Raw genomic sequence first — 21,125 nt, forward strand, 5'->3', positions numbered from 1 at the left:
AACAGATCTTTTAACAAAATGATTATTTAACAGTCATTTCCTGGTAGAAAAACATTACTGTGAGTGATAAAGATCCATGGGAGCAGAAAGCCATCACTTTTTACATTAAGAAGCTTACAACTTTGGTTACCATTGCAAAGAGTATCTCTAGTTTTTAAATAATGCACAGTTTATTTTATTTAAAAGCATTTATAACCCATGATGTCTCCTCTCCTTGGCCAATTTCTACTTGAATACCCTTTTCACATAACTGTACCTTAATGGTTCCTGTGGCTTCTACATTTGCTCCCGTCTTGATCCAGATATTTACAAAATGGCTCCCAAAGAGCCAAGGGTCACTCAGCCTGCCATGTAAACATGCCATAAGGAGAAGAGCCCTGTGGCTAGGAGTCTTTACACATATTTCTACAGAGACAGAAAATAGGAGCAAGCACACCTGTAGTATGTATTGCAGATATTAATATTGCAAAATCTGAAGCAACTGAATGCATAAAAACTGAGTCCCTTTGGAAGAAAAACATTGTCAAGGTCCATAAGTTTTATTCAAAAGTTTATTCGCAGAACTTTCTTCAAAACAAAACAAAAACATCAAATTATATATCCAAAACATCCATATAATGTCTTGTGCTGTCCAGCACAGGCTCAGTATCCTACAAATAAAAGAAACTAGAGCGACAAACATGGCACACTCGGTCTCTGTCTCTCAGGCATCATTGCCTGCATTTCAGGCTGCATCTTTTCTTAGGCTGTTTACCTGGAGAGCTTCATTTACATCCAGACTTCTGTTTGTGCTATGATCCATAGACGCAGGTCTGTAATTTGCAGGCACAGGTCCGAGTGTTGTCGTTGTTGTTGTGTCCCACAGCTTTCCTTGGGAAAACCCACTGTTTACCACTGAATAGGAATAAATGTCAATCCATGGAAAACTTGGTTGCCATTTGTTCAGATTCAGCAGGTTTTCCTGGGGAAAGTTGAGGGACCACCCGCCCATCTGTGCCTAGAAATTGTGACACAAATCTGTATGAGCCTATGACTCCCATCATCCCTAACCACTGGCCATGCTGGCTGGAGGTGATGGGAGTCCAGCAACATCTGGAGGGCCACAGGTTCATCATATGACGACCTTTGCTACTTCAGAATTGCTGAGGTTTTGCATGTGTCACAAAATTAAATACTCCATGAAGAAAAGAAACTAAAATCCCCACACATAGAATATTAGCACTTCCAGGGGAAAACAATAAACTAAAACCCCTGTCCCTGGTTCCTAATTTTCTATGTGTAAGAAGATGCTTCATATGGTTTCTTGTGTGTGTGCATATTACTGTTCAGTACTGTGTTTTCCTCCACTAGCAGCGTGAAGTGGGGCAGGCCAGAATCAGTTTTACCATGTGATGCAACTATTTGTCTAGAAAACTCTGTTATAAACAAGTAAAACCATTTGTATTACAAAGAGACAAACTCCTCAATCTGCGACTTGGCTACTTAGAACAAACTTATTTTGAAAGACTTGAGGAGCATGACATAGTGACCTTCTGCGACTGGTAAACAGAGCAAGAATTTGGCAGCAACCTCGTCATTTGACATACATTTGCTTCAGTGGAAAACAACAGATACGATCAATGCCTGGGAGGTTACTTATTCTAGACTTCTCCTCTCAGGAGCCAGATTGCAGAGAAAAGGAGGAGAAGTTTCCTGGTGTGAAAACCTATAGTGTTAAATGGTATCAAAAGGCTTTTGATGTATTGTATACTCAGATATGTAGCATTCACTGCAGGTTACTAAAAGAAGAGTTTATTGCAAAAGCAAGAAGAGGAGAAAAGGAGGGAAAAGATGGGACACAATAATGATGAAGAATCGTACAGCACCTAGCACAGTAAATCACAACTGCTACAACAGGAAGAGTGGCCGGGTGGCGCTGTGGGTAAAACCTCAGTGCCTAGGGCTTGCCGATCGTATGGTCGGCGGTTCGAATCCGCGGCGGGGTGAGCTCCCGTCGTTCGGTTCCAGCTCCTGCCCACCTAGCAGTTCCAAAGCACCCCTAAAGTGCAAGTAGATAAATAGGTACTGCTTTATAGCGGGAAGGTAAACGGCGTTTATGTGTGCTGCGCTGGTGCTGGCTCGCCAGAGCAGCTTCGTCACGCTGGCCACGTGACCCGGAAGTGTCTCCGGATAGCGCTGGCCCCCGGCCTCTTAAGTGAGATGGACGCACTACCCTAGAGTCGGACACGACTGGCCCGTACGGGCAGGGTACCTTTACCATTACCTTTACAACAGGAAGAGAGAGAAAAAATCATAAAGTGGTCTGCCAAGACCCTTGGCAATTTTCATGTGGTTCGTGGGGGGAAATGATTGGGTACCACTGCCTTACGCTCACCAAGATACGAAAATGTTGTGCAATGTTTCATTTTATAATATACAGAGCCCAATAAAGGATGGGGATCTACAATGAAATGCATTAGTTTATTATGAAAAGGCTTTTGGCATATTGTTAGAATTTTGGATGTCTAGACAGAGCTCATGGCACAGTACTATAGTGCCCTTCAAAAGCATGGAAAAATATTAATGGCATTCTGTAACAACCAGTTATGAGAGCTTGTCTGTCTTTAACACCAAATAAATATAAATCAATGCAACAATGCATCCAATTAAAAAGTGATGTGAAAACACTAATTTTTAAAATCACGATTCAAACATGGTGATCATGACATTTTAAAATAAGAAGAAGAAGAAGAGGAGGAGGAGGAATTTGGATTTGATATCCTGCTTTATCACTACCTGAAGGAGTCTCAACGCAGCCAACATTCTCCTTTCTGATTTATTTTTTAAAACAGAAGACTACCGTTTAGGTTGTGCAGAAATGCTTGAAGCATGGATCTTTTGAACCCAGAAAATGAAATAAAATTCCTTATAGTGAAGGTTTTCTGGGTTCATTTGACTAAGAGGCAGAGAGAGCGATAGACTTATTTTGAACCTAGCAAAATACCTATCGTACAATAAAAACAGCAAAACTGCTCAGCTGCACATGTGTGTGGAGGGAGCAGGGGAACCCCCCCCCCAAATAAAAATCTGATTGGAGGAAAAAGCAACAAATGTAACACAAGAGAAAAGAAATGCTTATGCAGCCAAGTCGTGCTTGAAAAATGGAATCGCATGACTTTTACATCACACTTGCCTGTGACCCTGGCACAATGTCATGCCCTCCATCTGGCTGTCATTGAAGGCTGATACAGGAAGATTGCTTACTCAGAGAGACAATGCCCCTGTGACCCTGGACAAATAGAAACAATAGAGCATATGCTTCTCCAGTGCCTACACTATAGAGACATTCGTATTAGCCTCATCTCCCCACTACTCCCAAAGTACCCAGGGCGCACAGGACAATTCTATACCTCCCTGCTGCTGTCAGATACCAATCCTGCTGCAACACACAATGTTGCCAGATTCTGCACAGCTGCATTCAAAATTTTTCAGAGGATGACCTGTGCCACAAACTAGATCTAATGAACACTCACATCAGAGTGCTGTCTAAACTGATGGTTGTAGTCTTTTATATATTAACCTTTTATGCTCTTCCATATCCGTTTAATGTTCCTAACCCTTCTTTTATAGTCTTTTAGTTTCTTTTATATTCTTTTAGTTTCGTTTAGATTCTTATAGTCTTTTAGGTATACCTTCTGCTTTAATACTTTTAAGATTTCCAAAATGTTGAAGAAGAAGAAGAAGAAGAAAAAGAAGAAGAAGAAGAGGAGGAGGAGTTTGGATTTGATATCCTGCTTTATCACTATCCTAAGGAGTCTGATAAAGAAGGCTGATCGCTGAAGCATTGATGCTTTTGAATTATGGTGCTGGAGGAGACTCTTGAGAGTCCCATGGACTGCAAGAAGATCAAACCTATCCATTCTTAAGGAAATCAGCCCTGAGTGCTCACTGGAAGAACAGATCGTGAAGCTGAGGCTCCAATACTTTGGCCACCTCATGAGAAGAGAAGACTCCTTGGAAAAGACCCCGATGTTGGGAAAGATGGAGGGCACAAGGAGAAGGGGACGACAGAGGATGAGATGGTTGGATGGTGTTCTTGAAGCTACCAGCATGAGTTTGACCAAACTGCGGGAGGCAGTGGAGGACAGAAGTGCCTGGCGTGCTCTGGTCCATGGGGTCACGAAGAGTCGGACACAACTAAACGACTAAACAACAACAACAAGGAGTCTCAAAGCGGCTAACAATCTCCTTTCCCTTCCTCCCCCACAACAAACACTCTGTGAGGTGAGTGGGGCTGAGAGACTTCAGAGAAATGGGACTAGCCCAAGGTCACCCAGCCGCTGCATGTGGAGGAGCGGGGACACGAACCCGGTTCACCAGATTACGAGTCTACCGCTCTTAACCACTACTCCACACTGGCTCTTACAGATTCAAAATGATTGTACCCCACTCTACTTAAGCTGGTCTATGACTGTAATAAAGATTTGATTGATTGATTGATTGATTGATTGATTGATTGATACATCACACTAGCCCAGGATGTTTTCTGAAAATAAATCTTCAAAGACATCTGCCACTCCACTCTCTTATACAGAAACATACCTGATGCCCTATTGCTGCATCAATGCCTCATCTAACCTTCAAATATGCTGGTAAACCCAGGATCTGCCAGAGCAGCACCACTGCCCTCTAGAGAGCCACCTGCTTCCCTGTGTGTGTGTGAGGTAGATGGTGAAGCCTTGGTGGCGTTCACAGAGTTCATCATTCATAGGGTTGGTTATGTGTTCCTGCTCTCCACCAAGTTCACTGAAAATTAGACTGAATGCAAACCTGGCAAGTGTGGATTTCTTCTCCATGTGTGAAGAATGAGAAAATAAATATGAGAATTACAACCCAGCGTTGTTACTAGTAGGCACTGAATTTCCAGGACTTTACAGCACAGTTCAATGTTGTTTTAAGGAGCCCAGCACCAGCTCGGCTGCAACACTGCAGGTAACGAACAGGGGCGCATTGTCAGGGACATTAGTGCCAATTACATTATTAACTGAGGAATCTGAGGCATGTGTTTGGATTACCTACTCATTTCATTCCTTTTCCTGTTGTTGATCCTTTCAAGCAGTAGCAATTTTTCCAATTACAGGAATCGCTGGGGCCACGTCTGCGGACACTGGGCCTTCAGTCTTGGTAGGAAAAGATTCTGTAAGATGGTTTACATTGCCGTTTCCTCCGAGGGAGCCTGCAGCACACAGTATATGGCTTAAGGCTTAGCAGAGCACATACCACAGCTATAGGATGTAGTGCATCTCAAGGGGCTTTGTGGCTGTTGAATTCTTAAAATAAACGGTTCCTTCCAGCCTGAGACGAGCATTAAAAATATATGTTTGCTTGCCAAAGCTGTGCAAACACACTAATTCAAATAAACCTGATCAATTATGTAAAAAGACAAGGCTTTGGGGAAGCAAGTAAGGATGGATGGATGAAGGGAAGAGGTTTGATTCCAGCCCCCCGCCCCCCGCTCATCACTTTTTCCTCATGCGAGGGAAAGCCAGCTGCTGTGGTCAGTATATTCTAACTATACAGAAGTAGGCAAGGTTCTTCTTTGATTTGAGGTTTGCGAAGCATGACTTGAAATGTTGAAAAACAAATAGGATAGTCCCAGGAGCACATGTTTGCTTTCTGGAGATGGAGATGGAGGCACTGTTGTTTTTGCAACACCTTCACTTCTCCAACGTTGGCTGCAGATTGGGCCACCAGGGGTTTATTGAGATCAGTGTCTGGGTTCACAGTAAAGGGATCTTTTTGTACACATATCTGAATCCTAAATATATTATTTGGAAGTAAGTCCCATCGTGTGTGGGACTTATTTGGACATGCCCCAACAAAATATTTGTTTCTCAGTAAAGTGTTTGGGGATTACACACTTTGTGTCTCTGAGCCATGGATAAGAGAAACCACCTGTGTCTTCAGAGGTAGAGGGTGAGTTAGTTATAACTCCAGGACAGGGAAATGCAAGAGCACAGCATATTATGAGAAGGTTGCTGCAGCTATCATCTTTCTTTGTGGAGACCATCAGCAGAGGAGGAGAACCATGAAGAACCACTTCTTTTCCCAGCGGCATTTTGCATGGTATTGTTATGTACACTCCAATCTATGAGTGGCAAGAGATTTCAGGGTTCTCAGCATGCATCTTGAGTTTGGATTCCTTGGAATGAAGGTCACTGGAGTCAGGTGATGTTTCTGGGATGCACAGTTTATCCACACATATATACGGGTTGAGCAAGAGATGGAAGGCTCATAGCATCAACACTCTTGTTCCCCATTAGGTTTCTAGATGCCACCAATTCTATAGCTTGGGTTCCCCACACAGAGCAAGTCAAGCCTCTGGCTTTCTTTTGGACACAGTTCCATTGTTTTGCTCTCTTTCATGCATGGAAAACCAGATCATATCACCCTCAGCCAGGGCATGGGTGGGGAGAAGAAAGATGTGCCTCTAGCTTCTGCAGCAACAGTTTCTCTGTACTTGGTCATCTCTTTCATTATGCAAAGGCCCATTCTCCTAACAAAAGGGATTGTGCCAGAAGTGTGCCTGCACACGAAAGCTCATACCAATAACAAACTTAGTTGGTCTCTAAGGTGCTACTGGAAGGAATTTTTTTATCTTGATCACCCTGTTTGATCTTCAAGAGCCAGACTCAAAAGGTTAGGCGGGACCTCAAACACACATTTATTCTAACCCCAATCTCATTACAATATTTTACAGTATTAGAGCTGTTTTGGAAGCCTTTCCCCCCTATAAAGGCATACATGATTTTTTGACTAAAGAGGGTAAAATATTACACCTAAAAAATTTCAATAAAGGAATATATATATTTTAAAAGCTACTCCTCCTCCAGACCTCAAGGCTCCCCCAGAGCTTGACTGTAACCTGACAATAATTGGCTGGGATCCAATTAGGCCCCGAATGTCCTGTAAAAGGCAATGGGAGGTGGGCTGAGTTTGAACTGTCTATGACTTTTAAGTTGGACCTGCTAGCTAAGGCTTCTGCTTCTAGCGATAGAAAGTTCTGGTGTTAGTATAGGAATCTGTCCTTGAAACAAATAGAAGGGGAGCAGTAATTCACTTCAGTGAAAATATGGCCAAACATTAGGAACAAGTTCTCTTTTGGAGGAGATATGCCTTCTTGAGGCTCAGGAGAAAAGTTCATACCCCGAGTCTGTTTACCCAAGAACTGAATGTGGTTGGCACTTCATATTTTTGGCTGTGCTTGGAGATATCTGAAGGGAAGTTTCTGACAGCTCCCACAAATTCAGTGTATAACAAGATCCATCAAAATGTATATATTCCAGATTTCCCCTCCCCCCCCCAATGTATTTTAAACTGTAAAGTTAGCTGCAAACTGAAGTTAGCATTAAACGTTGGATGGCTTTGGAGCTAGGCCATGAAGTCAACTTTGTTTTTAATCTGATGGTTTGCTTATTCTGTGATACTCTGAAATGAAAAGTGCAATAAAGGCAGTCTGTGGTAGGTGGTGATAAACCTGGAGTCATACAGACTACAATGTTGTCTAGAGGGAATGGAAAGGTTTGGTACTCCTCAAAGAGTTGACGTTAGATGATATGTATAGGATTATAGCCTTGTGCATAATTTCCTTTTGGCTCCCTCCTGTTTCCATGGCACAAATTTGTGCCATTAACTGCTAGTTTATTACAACGGTGACGATATCCCAGTATTATTGTGTTTAGATTATTAACATCCTAAAATATTAAAAGACGCATTTAAAGATTCCACGTTAGTAACTTGAGGAAAGTCCTTACCTTGCTAAATGTTGGCTGGAGGCTGTCAGCTAGGGGTAGGGATACGGAGCAAAATTTTGTTTACAAGTTCCCACTTGTAACTATATATAAGTAATTAGGATCTTTAAGAAAAGAACAGATTTGGTGAAAAAATATGGCCAGAGATCAAAGATGAGGTTCTGTTCTTATCCTTTCCAATTAGTCTCTCCTGAATATGGGGCAGATCACATAGCACAGGTCTGGGCAGGGCATTTTTTTCAGCCGGAAATCACCGGAACTCAATTCCAGCCAGTGGTGTAGCGTGGGGGGTGCAGGGGGGGCCGGCCGCACCGGGCGCAACATCTGGGGGGGGCGCTCGCACTCGCAGCTCTCTGCCCCTACCTGGCTCACTCACTCTCTCTCACTGCAGTGCTGGCTGTGCGAATCCGATCCGAGCCGCTGGGTCGCTGCCCACTGTGGAGGGGGTGGGTGCCAGGCGTGCGGTGCGGAGAGAGAGAGAGGGACTATCTGGGGGAGGGACAGTGCAGCGGCCGCCCAGCGCAGCGGTGAGCACGGGAGAGAACCACACCAGACCAGACCAGGCAGCAGCAAGAAGAAGCTGGCAGCGGCAGCAGGTTAGGGGTTAGGGGGCGCAAATTACTTGCCTTGCCCTGGGTTAGGGGGCGCAAATTACTTGCCTTGCCCTGGGTGCTGACAACCCACGCTACGCTGCTGATTCCAGCACCTCTCAGGTGGGTTCCGACACCTCTCAGATGGGTGTATTGCCATTCTAAAGAGAACAAAGGAAGCATTCAGGGTGAGTTCTGGCACCTCTTTTTCTAGAAAAATAGCGCTGAGTCTGGGCAACTTCTCTCAGTCCAAAGGCCACATTCCTTCATAGGGAACTTTCTGAGGGCTACATGCCAGTGATTAGAGGGGACACAGGCAAAAGTGGGAAGGACCAGAGGCAACAGCGTTTGGAACACAGGATGTAGATCCTCATTTGTATAGTAGGTTATATTATTGCCACACAAAAGTGAGAGGTTTATGAATGCAGACTTCTCCGTTTGCCATCCAGGCAAGCAAGAGGCTTTGTCACAGTTTCCTGAGGTTTCCCATCCCTGCCACAGCACAAGGTTGCTGTGGAAAATTGGCTTCCCCAATAAGCATTCCCATCCTAGCCATAATTTTTTACAAGTGCTTATTATATGACTTCTTCCAATTGTGTTGCAAGGCTCCATGTTCCTGCTGTCCGATATCAGCAGTCACAGGGAATGAGGCATGGAGACTCTACAAATACTTGCAGATACGATGGCTGGGGTTTTACCAATGGAAAGAGGAAGGCCATTTCTGATAGCATCCCCATGCAAATATTATGTGTGCTGTCTCTCTTACTCAAGTCACTAACAGAGTTCCACAGGTGTGGAAGAGTTTGACACTTGTGAATTGCTTCTTAGAAGCAGCATACACAATCCCAGCATGACACGAGGGGCCCCTTCCTTCACCCAAGTTCTCGACCTATTGTAAGAAGAAGGGTTCCCCTGGTTTGTGGTCGGTGGGAGAAGAACACACACAACCCTCCTGCATCCTTCTCCATGTTGGGATTTACAGGCACTTTGAAGCAGCAGGAGAACCTGCCTTCAAAGCTCAGTGAGTAAACATTGTACTGGTACTCCATCCCATGCTTTGAAGGCACTCAATGGTGGTTGAAAGTTTTCTCTCCTTCCAACCACCCAAAAGTCCTGGTGGGAGGCAGATCTTTTCCTCCCTCTTCTCTTGAGTCCTATGCGTATGCCAGAAGACTTGAGAGAGAGAGAAGAGGTAATTACAAATTATGGCTGACTGGCAAAACCAGATACAAATTTTGGACCCCTGATAACAGCTCATGCTCCTAGGTCAGGGTACAGTGGTACCTCGGGTTACATACGCTTCAGGTTACATACGCTTCAGGTTACAGACGCTGCTAACCCAGAAATAGTACCTCGGGTTAAGAACTTTGCTTCAGGATGAGAAGAGAAATCATGCTCCGGCGGCGCGGCAGTGGCAGCGGGAAGCCCCCATTAGCTAAAGTGGGACCTCAGGTTAAGAACAGTTTCAGGTTAAGAACGGACCTCCGGAACGAATTAAGTACTTAACCCGAGGTACCACTGTATATCATTGGCTGTAATTTGAGCTGGCTAAGTATCTCAGGGCAGCTGTGGGGTATGGCACAATGGAACTGCTTTGATCAAAAGGAAAAGTGTACCTTGGGAGCATAACCTCTACTATTAGCTCACTGAAACTTTGTTTTCTCTGTGCTGTATTAACAAAACAAAACAAAAAAATGCCTTGTTGTTCTAACGTCCTCAAATCACCCCTTGGCACCTTCTTATTTTAGCAGCACCACACCCAGACTATGGACCTCCCTGGCTACCACATTTTCTCTACCAGAGGCAGCTGGATACTCAGAGGTTGAGCTCACTGCCCACTGTGGAGACTGTCAGTGTTCAATTGTCAGCTGGAAATAGAGTCACTGTGCCAACCATTCCAAAGGAATAGCACAGCACAATTAGTATGCTTCAAATATTTTACTGTGGGTAAGGGTTGGCCAACATCCATAAAAATCCAGTGTTTTAAGAGGTGTTTGGTGACTCACTTGATTGTTAGAGGCCAATGGTGGCTAGTCGCATCTCCCCCCTGAATTTTTTTGTTATTTTGTTACGTAACACTCTAAAATTCAAAAATGTCAAGTTTGAGTAAGAAAGGAAGCGGATCAAATGTGTGTGTGGTGTTATCACAAAACGGCTGCATTGCTCACATGCAGGAACAAGTCACTGACTTGGCAGCCTGCCATTTGCATCAGATAGTAGAAGGAGGGAAAAGGAGCAGAGTGCTGCAATTTTCTCAGACTGTCATCGTGAAAGCTTGCCAAGAAGATAACGACGTGCTAATTGTTCTTATTTCTCCCATCTCTGAATCTCTAGGGACAATAAAAAAAAATAGAGACAGGAATGTACGTTCACAGGAGAAACAATCCAAAACTTACAGCCAGACAGTACATAATGACTCTGTTTTGTGACACTTTAGTTCCTCTCAATACAAGCATTTCTGTAGATTAAAGACATTTAGCTCCTAAAGGAAAAATAATTTTCTTGCACACCATCCCAACCCATGAGGAGTGTGAGATTCCAGGAGTTCAGGCGCTTACCCAGGTTTCATGTTTCCTTTGGAATAAAGGACAACGTAGACTGTGGTGTCTTTATGATACATGGTTTATTTGCACATATATACAACCTGAGCCTACGATGGAGGGGTTCACAGCATTAGCATCCCAAGAGAGTCCTGCTTCTCCCATAGCCACCGCCTTGGAATCTGTCTGGCACAGAGCCACTTCCTTTCTTACCAGAATGGCCCATACATACTTAGAGCATCATCACCTCACCAGGGAGCTAGCTTGGCTATTTGAGGAAGTGAATCTGTGCCAGACAGATTCAAGGCTATGGCTCCACCTCACCAAACATAGAGAAAGGCAGCCAGAGCCCCAATCTCTCTGCCTCGAATCTCCTCCAGCATCCTCTGACCTTCTCTGGGGGAGCTTCAGAATTTCCAGTGCTCAGAAGCCCATCCAGGTATCCAGCTCATTCATGTGAGGAGGGAGAGGGGGGGTTGTGCACATCCAGTGTGTCCCTCTTGCCATCCTCTGCGCATTGGAGGTGGAGTTTGCTCTAGGTATGGCAAGCCAATGTGGGGAGCTTCTCTGCATTGGACAGACTCCTCGATTGCCCTTTAGCGTGGACACAAGAAGGGAGTGGGGGAAGCAAGTAAGGTCTTAGTTATCCCTTTTACACAGTAGGAATCATGTGATGCTGAGGTTTCAGCTAGGACTAGAGGCTGAGCGATGCTTACATGTGGCAGCTGACGCCCCTCCGCCTTGACATTTGAAAGTGACATTGCCACTTCCACAGGGGCCTAATAAATACGCATTTATTACAGTGCTGTGTCCAGCAGTAAAGTTTACACCCATAAAAGCAACTTTTCAAAACCTTGCAAAGCAAGATTGTATATTTAGATATAGTACAGTGGTACCTCGAGTTACAAACGCCTCAGGTTACAAACGCTACAGGTTACAAACTCTGCTAATCTGGAAGAGTTACCTCGAGTTGAGAACTTTGCCCCAGGACGAGAACGGAAATTGTGTGCTGGCGGTGCAGTGGCAGCAGCTGGAGGCCCCATTAGCAAAAGCACGCCTCTAGTTAAGAACAGTTTCAGGTTAAGAACGGACCTCCGGAACGAATGAAGTTCGTAACTAGAGGTACCACTGCAAATCATTTTTACAATATTCCATTTTCCAGTTCATATGAAATTATGACTTGTCACTGTCTCTTTCCTTTCATAGTGAGTTGTTTTAGCTATCAAGGTAAACTTCCAGAGTTTGTCCGCCTGTTTTTTTTGTTGAAGATCAAATTAGTAATCTCTAAAACATTTTTACATTTATATCCAATGAGTTCAGTGTGGTGTACGTAGTTCTCCTCCTCGCCAATTAAATTCTTGCAACAACTCAAGAGCAATCTCATTGATCCACCCAAAATGACCTCCTTGTGATATCTGATTTTGATTGTAGGTTGGCAGATACACACCCAATTGACTGGACCACCATACTTTGAATATAAAAAAGAGAGCATGGATACTCAAAGTATCAACAGAACATCATCTTGGCTCATTCCACAATAATCTCCTGAAATCCTCAGCTGTTTCCTACTCTGACTTATGCTGAGGATATTAGCCTGATGCAAAATTGGCCTGAGATAATAAATACAAATGTAGCCTCCTATATTTGTGCATGCAGTATTAAGTCTTTTGCTCCATTCAAATAGATTTTGGTTTTAATAAACAACAAATACAAGTACAACCACAGTGGTTGAGCAGTCAGCAGATTTCATTTAGTTCCAAAAAGGTCTGCTCAAGTGTCGTTGTCAATTTATTACAGTAGCTTTGATTCTTCTCACTTCTGTACCAACTGGCACTCAGCAGAATGTGGATCTATTAAATGTGATTGATGCTTGGTATCCTTGCTTGAAATTGGAAAGATACAACTTTTTCATTTCATTGTTTGATTAGCTTTGGCAATTTCCTCCAAAGGCTTGAGGCACATAAGATAGTCACATAGTCACGAAGTATGATTGTGTGACTCATGGTAGCAGAAATTATTGTAGCGTCTCGCAGGAGAAACACAGCTGCAACGCATTTCAATCTGTTTAAATGGTTGAGAAACAGATTGGAAGCAGCAGTTCAGTTTTCAGCCGCTCCATGTCCCTGGTGTGTTGATGGAGTCATATTTACTTAATGATGTTAGTTATGAGTATTTCATCTGCTTTAATTCCAGTGGCTTTGATTCTCTGGACTGTCAACCTGGGGAAGCTATCAAGCTGCCTGAGGCTGCATATTGATTTTACAGGGCAATACAAAATGAAAGATTCTGTATTTATTATTATTTTTATTTATCTGCTGTAGTTCAGTACCACATGCTTAACTGTCAAGGGAGCAAAGAGTGGATGGTTGGCATTTATATTTCAATTGCTTGAGCTTCAGTTACAAATCAGTGACACTCTGGAGGCTATGCTTACCCTCTTGCACCCATCCTGCAGCATTCTGTCCTACTGCTCCTGGACGTTCCTGACATAGCCTTGTTTATCTGTGCCCTTGTTAGGCTGGGGGAAGTTTTCCATCCCAGGCAGTCTAAAAATGCAATGGATTACACACGTGCAGGTTTTCCTTCTAATTTTGATTTGGCTCAATGCTCTGTGTGGTTTTCCTTATTTCTCAAAGGCTGATCAGTACCCTGTGATCATCTCAAGTTGCTGCACGGAGAGATTTGGTTAGGTTTCCTCTGCGGCTGTCATTGTAGCAAATTCAGCATTGATGAAAGCAGTTTCCTTAAAAAAATGTAAAGAATAGTGGTAATCAGACCTAACTTCTGCATATGAGCTGTTGACTGTCTGCCACACCAGACACTCACGTGGTGGCTTGGTAGAAGAACTTCTTGTACTAGTCTTGCATGGAGGAACATGTGAAAGGAGTATCTGATAATACTTCTAGTTGTCTTAATTTGCTTCATCTTGTTTTGTTTGGGGCCAGTCCAGATCAAGGTAACTATTCACAAGGTGGAAGATTCTGTATTTTATTGCTGGTACTTTCTCTGCTCTACATGCTGCTTTTTAGGGCCATTTCACACACTAAATTATGAAAGTACAGTGGTACCTCGGGTTACATATGCTTCAGGTTACAGACGCTTCAGGTTACAGACTCCGCTAACCCAGAAATATTACCTCGGGTTAAGAACTTTGCTTCAGGATGAGAACAGAAATCGTGTTCCAGTGGCGCGGCGGCAGCAGGAGGCCCCATTAGCTAAAGTGGTGCTTCAGGTTAAGAACAGTTTCAGGTTAGGAACAGACCTCCAGAACAAATTAAGTACTTAACCCGAGGTACCACGTAATGCCTCTTGATGGAGACTGGTCGCAGCATTAATGGGAGGTAAAGAAGTTTTGGTGTTTTTCCCATACCTTCATCTGGTGGGAGGTGGGAACGTCCATGTTAAGAGCATTACAACCATAAGGATGTTGAATTCTTAAAGAATAGAAACCTTTCCTAGCGAATGCAAACCGAAAAAATGCAACCTGAAGCAGCTATAACCCGAGGTATGACTGTAGTAATAATAATAATTGTTGTTGTTGTTAAAGTCTGCATCATTGTGAGGCCCTAAATAACATCTATTAGGCATTCAACCAGAGTTCGCTTCCCTCATCCCCATAAGGAGAGTTGGATCCTATTATTACTTTTAGTGGGCCATTTGATCTGTGATTGCTCGCTCACACTTGCAACTCATTATTTTACACAATGTATAATTAACTTCTGGAATGTGCTGCAACAAGATGTGCTGATGACTCTTGGTTTAGTTAGTATTAAAGGAAGATTAGGCAAAATTCATGGAGGATAGCTCCATCTGTCAATTGCCATCAGCTACAATAGGTACGTGAAAGCTCCATGCTCAGAAGCAATGTACTCCTGAATACCAATTAAGGGTGGGGGGACAAACAACTAAAGGGGTTCCTGTGTTCATGCCCCACATGTGGTCCTCCTGTATGCACCCAACTGGCCTCCATGGGCAACAGGATGGTGCCCTTATCCTTATTCTGCAAGTCTTATGTTATTCTCTGTAAAACAGGTGCCTGTTGCAACTTTGCTGCGTTGGCAAGCTGGCAGTCAGCTATGCTTTACAAGAAAAAGAAAACAGCACTGGTAATAACAGATTTGGTGGTAAGGATTGCCCTTTTTTAAGGTTAAAGGAGGAACCAAATTTCAGTGTATATCAACCACATATATAATTATCATTCCAGCTGCAAATAAATATATCCCCATGGTGGTTAGAAAAGGGTGTCTCTTTGTTAGGGTCTCATTTCTTCATATGAGACTACAGACAATAATAATGCTGGCATTTTTGCCATCAGCTGTCACATTTCCAGAAAACGATATAAATATGCAACCGTTTTCAAGGCAGTTACTTTGTGTGCACAGCTCAGTGATTTCCAAATCCTTTGGTTGGTTTACTCATTTGAAGCCAACGCTTTTAGCTGAAATTCTTCCATCTCTCTGTCTCCCCAATTGCAGACATCAATACCAATTTGAATTCTTGAACACCCACAATGATGGAACTTCACCTTATTCCAAACAGTGTGTGATTGAAGACGCAGGTCACCTCCAAATGACGTACTTATTGAGCATTCATCCTGATTTCTTTGCAAAGAGTTTGCACAGAAATTATACAACCAACTGTTTTACAGAGCATTCATCATGATTAGTTTGTGTTAGGGTTGTACATTTGTTATACTACTCTAGTGTAATTTCCGGTCACCTCCCTTATCATATTGTACAACGAGTTCTTCAGTTCTCTTTAATTGGGCAAACCCGAATTTTCTGATATGCGATTGAATCCCTCCTGCAAAATAGTGGCAGTCTGAAGATAACCTAGGACACAATGTTCCAGATGTCGTGCACGTGTATTAAAAATGTTGAAAACCAAAATTGAGAACCCGTGTGTAAAGGGCACTTAATGACCTCTGAATCAAATAATGAATTGCAAGGTTTAGTAAGGAGAGAACGTAAGAATTAGTCTCATGAACATGATAACAGAAGGCTGCTATTATATGCTGGGAAGTGGTATTTCTAAACCAAACCAAACCAAACCAAAAGTAAGTGAATGGATGGGAAATTCTGGTAAGTAATTGTTGTGACAAAAGGGGGGAAAGGTCGTTTTACAGCAAGTTAGAATCCACTTACTAAATATTGTAGAAAGAAAAAATTGCTCCCTCTTTCCTTTAAAAAAAAAAAATCTCTGTAGATATCAGGTATTTTAATGACATTTGTTATGTGGTATATGATGATGATAAGTGTCCTATAGGATAAAAAATTCCTTCCAGTAGCACCTTAGAGACCAACTAAGTTTATTATTAGTATGAGCTTTCGTGTGCATGCACACTTCTTCAGATCTGAAGAAGTGTGCATTCACACAAAAGCTCATACCAATAACAAACTTAGTTGGTCTCTAAGGTGCTACTGGAAGGAATTTTGTTTGTTTGTTTCGACTACGGCAGACCAACACGGCTACCTACCTGCAACTGTCCTATAGGATGTTAGCTAAAATAACTGGCAGACAGATTTTACCCAGATGCTCCTTTTTGCTCTATTTTCCATTTTCCTTATATGGCATGATTGTTGTTTTCTTTTTGTAAATGATGTTATAAGAATCTATCTCTATCTATCATCTATCTATCTATCTGTTATCTATCTATCATCTATCTATCATCTATCTATCTATCTATCTATCTATCTATCTATCTATCTATCTATATCTATCTATCATCTATCTATCTCTATCTATCTTTCATCTATCATCTATGAAGTAAAATTGAATGAATGCATGAGCTATTATGGGTCAAATACCACTGAGAACTTTTAGGTCATCTTCTCAAAGCATCTCAAATGCACTGCCATTTAGTGGGGGAGTAGGGCACACAGTCAGAGCTAATCTACATACCATATTTTGGCTGGGGAAACTCAACCAGATGGTTGGGAAATAAATAAATAAATAAAATTTTAAATCAGTACTTTACCAACTACTGTCCTTCTTAACACTGCAACACACAAATCATGCAAACTGGTATTACCACACCGCAAAACTAAGTTTTGAAGAATTTGTACAGTTTGACCTGTTCTTTCCTTGGGAGAACTGAAAACCAAATGTTGCCAGTGGTCATGAAGCAATGCACCATTAGAACCACCCAGTATATAAGTTCATGCTGAGAGTAGGATGGCTGCCAAAAATTAAGCAGCTATATTATTGTTGCGTATTAAGCCAACTGCCCATTGGTTACCTGAATGAAAGAACTTTGTTTTCTCTCTCTCCTGTATTTTCCTTAAACTGCTATTGCAGCAAAAATGGGGGAAAATCCAAGTACAATATATCCTTGAGAGTGGACACTCAAAGGAGCACACTGTGCACCTTCATAAAACATACTGAAATAATTAGTTTTATTTATCAGAGAACAAATACATACCCCAAAGAAGTTGACTGCTGCAACGATTGCCAAGAACATCTGAACTTGGATTTTCCATACCTCAGGCCTACCTTAAACAAAAGCTACCAAACAAGGTTCAGCCAGAATTTTACAGAGCATGCAATACTAGAAGACAAATAACAATAAAAAATAATCCAATTTTCAAAATAATAATTAATTGATGCACCATCAAGGACTGGTGGATTACTTTCTTTGTTTTTAAGGCATGCTCAAGCCTTCTAAAAGTAACATTAGATTTTAGCAATGTTTTTTTGGAGTGGCAGTATGAAAGCTGTATTAAAAATGCTTTGCTGGTGTGGATAGCATAATGCATAGCTGTCAACTTTTCCCTTTTCTTGCGAGGAATCCTATTCGGAATAAGGGAATTTCCCTTAAAAAAAGGGAAAAGTTGACAGCTATGATAATGGGGAAAATATGTGTTGAATGAAATAAGAAAATGATGTTTCTATGCCCATGAAAAAAATCTATTTATTTCTATCAGCTCTGTTTCATGTGGATTGTTTGAGTTTTAACCAACTTGAAAGGCTTGGACCCAGCAAACATAAAAAGTAGTTCTTCCCCTGTGCCCTATCTCATGTCTTATCATGGCCTCTGTGAACAGCTAGGTAAATAAGCCTCTTTCATGCTATTTCATATGAACCTCTGATCCTTAATCATGCAAAAGAGAAAGAAAGCAGAGGAAAGGCACTTGTAATGCAAAGGAGTACACTGGAAAATGGTAAAACTTCACACTTGCATTGAAGGCAACTGAAGCAAGAGCTGTTTTGAGCTTCATACTTGGGTATACCCTTGCCATATGCTCTTTGTTTGGCGATAGGGAAGCCTACAAGGGAAGTTTCAAAAGCTTTGGCAAGTCTGGCCACTCTAGAGGCTTATGAAAACACAAATAACTTGAGGGTTGAGTGCATGGGTAGGCAAACTAAGGCCCAGAGGCCGAATGTCGCCCAATCGCCTTCTGAATCCAACCCGCGGATGGTCCGGCCCAGAGCATGTTTTTACATGAGTAGAATGTGTCCTTTTATTTAAAACGCATCTCTGGGTTATTTGTGGGGCACTGGAATTCGTTCACCCCCCCTCAATATAGTCTGCTCCCCCCCCCCAGGGTCTGAGGGACAGTGGACCAGCCCCCTGCTGAAAAAGTTTGCTGACCCCTGGTTGAGTGTTTCAAAACAGATTCAGGCTGTTTTGTGTGGGTTGTTGGTGGTCAGTTTAATGCTAGTAAGAGGATGGGGTGGGGGTGGGGGCTTCTATCATTTCTGCATTTGTTACCTGCCTTGCAATGCAATCATCTGCAGATTTACACAGAAGTAAGCTCCTCTATAGGGACGCGGGTGGTGCTGTGGGTTAAACCACAGAGCCTAGGACTTGCCGATCAGAAGGTCGGCGGTTCGAATCCCCGCAACGGGGTGAGCTCCTGTTGCTCGGTCCCTGCTCCTGCCAACCTAGCAGTTCAAAAGCACCTCAAAGTGCAAGTAGATAAATAGGTTTGAGCTTGGCATTTGCCGCTGGAAAAGCGGGACACAAATATTAATTCCCAGAGGGAATGTAAACGGCGTTTCCGTGCGCTGCTCTGGTTCGCCAGAAGCGGCTTAGTCATGCTGGCCACATGACCCGGAAGCTGTACGCCGGCTCCCTCGGCCAATAAAGCGAAATGAGCGCCGCAACCCCAGAGTCGGCCACAACTGGACCTAATGGTCAGGGGTCCCTTTACCCTTTACCTTTAAGCTCCTCTATGTTCTGTGGACCTTACTCCTTAGTGTCTTTGGGATTGCAGCTTGAATGTGGTACCTCGGGTTAAGAACTTAATTTGTTCTGGAGGTCCGTTTTTAACCTGAAACTGTTCTTAACCTGAGGTACCACTTTAGCTAATGGGGGCCTCCCGCTGCCGCCGCCGTGCAATTTCTGTTCTCATCCTGAAGCAAAGTTCTTAACCCGAGGTACTGTTTCTGGGTTAGCGGAGTCTGTAACCCAAAGTGTCTGTAACCTGAAGCGTCTGTAACCTGAGGTATCTGTATGTGCTAAATAAAAACCAGATTTGTCATTGACCTTGCCAGAGCTAGCACGACAGTGTATGCTACCTCAGGTGGGTTGTGGTCACTGCCCCTCCCCCGCTTTCCCCTCCTCATCCGGTCCTTGCTGCAGAGGCAGACTTTGATTATACGGTGCACTGAGTGAGAACAAAATTTGGCACACCTTAACTTTGAGTAGGTACCTGTATAAATATAGGCGGTGGTGGTTATTTTGCATGCCCTTGGCTCGGCACCTTATGCAGGGAAACTTCCTGCACCACCCTAAATCTGGCGCTGCTTTCACCACCACTTTCCCCCACCTATTCCATTCCCTGCTGCCTCTCCCTCAGTCATCCTCCTTCCAGCTGTGCATCCCTGATGTGTCATCCTCACCCCATAGGCGCCATCTATGCGGGGCTGCGGGGGCCCAGGCATCCCCAAATTTTCAAAGAAGGGGCTGGGCCCAACAAAGTTCTATGGGGCAGGGCATGCATGCCATGGGGCGTGCCAACCCCAACTGCGCACATGTGTATGCCACAGTGATGTCGGCATGCCCCGGGCCCCCTCTGTTGCCGTGGCAAGGCAGTGCGCCTGCTCACCACTCAATACCACAATGGTGGGAAATATGGTGTAAAGTTTAACAGCATCTATTAAGCGTAAGTAAAGTAAAGGGACCCCTGACCATTAGGTCCAGTCATGACCGACTCTGGGGTTGCGGTGCTCATCTCTCTTTATTGGCCGAGGGAGCCGGCGTACAGCTTCCGGGTCACGTGGGCAGCATGACTAAGCTGCTTCTGGTGAACCAGAGCAGCGCACGGAAACGCTGTTTACCTTCCCGCCGGAGCGGTACCTATTTATCTACTTGCACTTTGATGTGCTTGCGAACTGCTAGGTTGGAAGGAGCTGGGACTGACCAACGGGAGTTCACCCCGCTGTGGGGATTCAAACCGCGACCTTCTGATCGGCAAGTCCTAGGCTCTGTGGTTTAACCCACAGCGCCACCCGTGTCCCTTCTATTAAGTGTAGTAAAGTGCATTAGACTGCTAACCTGTCTTTGCTGCAGGTGGTGATGCTTTGGCAGTGATGCAGGCGTTCTCTGTTTCCACCTTGACCACAATGTTTCCCTTTGAGGAAGGGCTCCTACCTCAAAGTGAGGAGTATTGGACCTGGAGACGTCTTTAGGACCACTGCTGACTGCATCCCTGCAGCAGCGGCAGCAGCAGCAGTGGTGTTCCATAGTAAGCACACAAGCAATGGAGGCAACAGGTGATTGGGTGGCAGTTGGCTGACAGCCATTGTGTTGGTGGCAGTGGCAGGCAGACAAGACCATGGGAGCCTCATCCGCCACCCTGTGTCACATGCCTCACCTGACCTTGCAGCGGAGAAAAAGGGCACAATATTTTATTTAAGTGCTTCAATGCTGTATGGTTTTTTTGTATTGTGTCCAAATTTCTTCTGAAAGCCAGTGTCTTCGAGTATAAAAAGGCTATACTGAGTTACTTAGCCACATGGCAGTTTTGGAACAAATCCGTTATGCTGGATGACTCATGACTCTAGCTCTTTTCTTTGGGGGGTGGGGGTGGGAGTCCTAATTCAGTAAAAAAAAGACTCAATTTCATCTTATCCCAAGAGTAGTATTAAAAATGAAAGTTTTTACATGAACAAAATGGCCACTTTCAAACACTTGCTCTAAGAACTAATTACTTAAAATAATAATAATAATAATAATAATAATAATAATAATAATAATAATA

The 21,125-nt window shown here is 43.5% G+C and overlaps 1 long non-coding RNA gene across 1 annotated transcript; it reads right to left on the bottom strand.

Moving 5' to 3' along the window:
• Positions 1-13,532: 13,532 nt before the first annotated feature.
• Positions 13,533-20,565, bottom strand: LOC308474487. Its single transcript, XR_013984760.1, has 3 exons — positions 20,420-20,565; positions 17,342-17,424; positions 13,533-13,663 (listed from the first exon to the last, which is right to left on the bottom strand). It is a non-coding gene; the product is annotated as an uncharacterized lncRNA (long non-coding RNA).
• Between the last annotated feature and the right edge of the window lie 560 nt (positions 20,566-21,125).

Source organism: Podarcis pityusensis (assembly GCF_964106645.2).
Source record: "Podarcis pityusensis genome assembly, chromosome: 1".
Classification (NCBI taxonomy): Eukaryota; Metazoa; Chordata; class Lepidosauria; order Squamata; family Lacertidae; genus Podarcis; species Podarcis pityusensis.